Genomic DNA, 1,485 nt, shown 5'->3' on the forward strand with positions numbered 1-1,485 from the left:
ACAGTTAAACAAGCTTTCTCTTTAGAGGTTCTAAAAAGATTGCATAACAGTGTGAGACAAAAAGGCCTGTTTTGTGGTCAACAGGACTGGTGTTTCCAATACGACAGTATACCTGTTCAAACAGCCATCTCAGTGTACCAGTTTTTGACAAAACACAGCTTGCCTCTCCTACCCCATGCACCTGATTCACCCGATCTTGCCTCCCTGTGACTTCTTTTTAGTTCCACAAATGTGGAGGGACATGAAAGGAAAGCGATTTGAGGACGCAGAAGAAGTGATGGAAAAAAATCAGGGTAGTGCTTTCAGCCATCCAAACAGATGAGTTTGAAAAATGTTTCTGTGAATGAAATTGCAGATTTGACAAATGTATTAAGTGTATTAGAGAGTACTTTGAAGGTGCTAGGTTGCTTCGTAAAAAAATAAAATAAAATGCATGCTTTGAAAAAAAATCCAGTTTTGGGTGGTACCCCTTTGTACATACCTACAATTCTGACATCTTACTCTTTTTCATTTAGTCTGCAGTATCTTAATTAATGTTCTATAATTGACCTCACTACTTGATTTCTTTGGCTTCTCATATGCATTACTGTGCATACACAGAAATTCACAGACAAAACTCATGATTAAACAGTTTATTAAGGATCTTAACAAGTTATAATGTCAGTAAAAAAATGCTTAGGACCGCTGTTTAGTGGGACATGATGCTATGTTGCGGGTCTGCTAGTAAGTACTCAAAGGGGGCACAGCACTCTGCTTTTGGCCTCTACACAAAGGCATTCAGCTCAATTCCATTGGTCATCAACACAGATCTCTGAATGAATTGGCCAAAAGCACCCCACTGCAATAAACCTGAGCCCCAAGGAACTCAGCTCCACTTTTGAGGGTCAGAAAGGCCAATTTCTCCAATTTCATGCTCAGGAGTACCACGCTCTGCCAGTCAGCCTCCTGGAGGAAAGCAGGCATCTTATCATGCTTCATCAGTTGGGAAGTCCCTCCCTGTGTACCCAGCTCTAACTACTTGCTCAGGGTCGCTCCTCGGAGGGGGTAGTTGTCCTCTGGATCCCGGGGCTCACTGGTCCAGAGGCTATGCTCCACTCCTGAGTCTTGCTTGTAATGATATCCCTCCTTTGGCCTCTCAGATGGCTCACTTTGTATGCACCTGGGATGCACAGCAGGGAATCCTGTTCAATTACTCACAGGTGAATCCCATCAGTATCTTCCTTAACCTTTTCCCCAGAACCATGCAGGGAAAGGTCATTTGGTGGGAGTCAGAGGTTGGCAGGGAGAGCCACATTAAATAATCCACTGTCTTCTTCAGCTATTTGGTCATGAGACAGATTAACTTGATATGGTGAATGTTTGTATTAATGATTGTATTAGTCTGGGTACTTTGGAGAAACAAATCCACAGCGACTCATGCATAAGACAGAGTTTTATGCAAAGAAAATGTGCATCACGAAAACATCCCAACCCAATGCTGCCCAA

Source organism: Echinops telfairi, unplaced genomic scaffold (assembly GCF_000313985.2).
Source record: "Echinops telfairi isolate 266 unplaced genomic scaffold, ASM31398v2 ScPeMD7_7468;HRSCAF=8506_0, whole genome shotgun sequence".
In the NCBI taxonomy this organism is placed as follows: domain Eukaryota; kingdom Metazoa; phylum Chordata; class Mammalia; order Afrosoricida; family Tenrecidae; genus Echinops; species Echinops telfairi.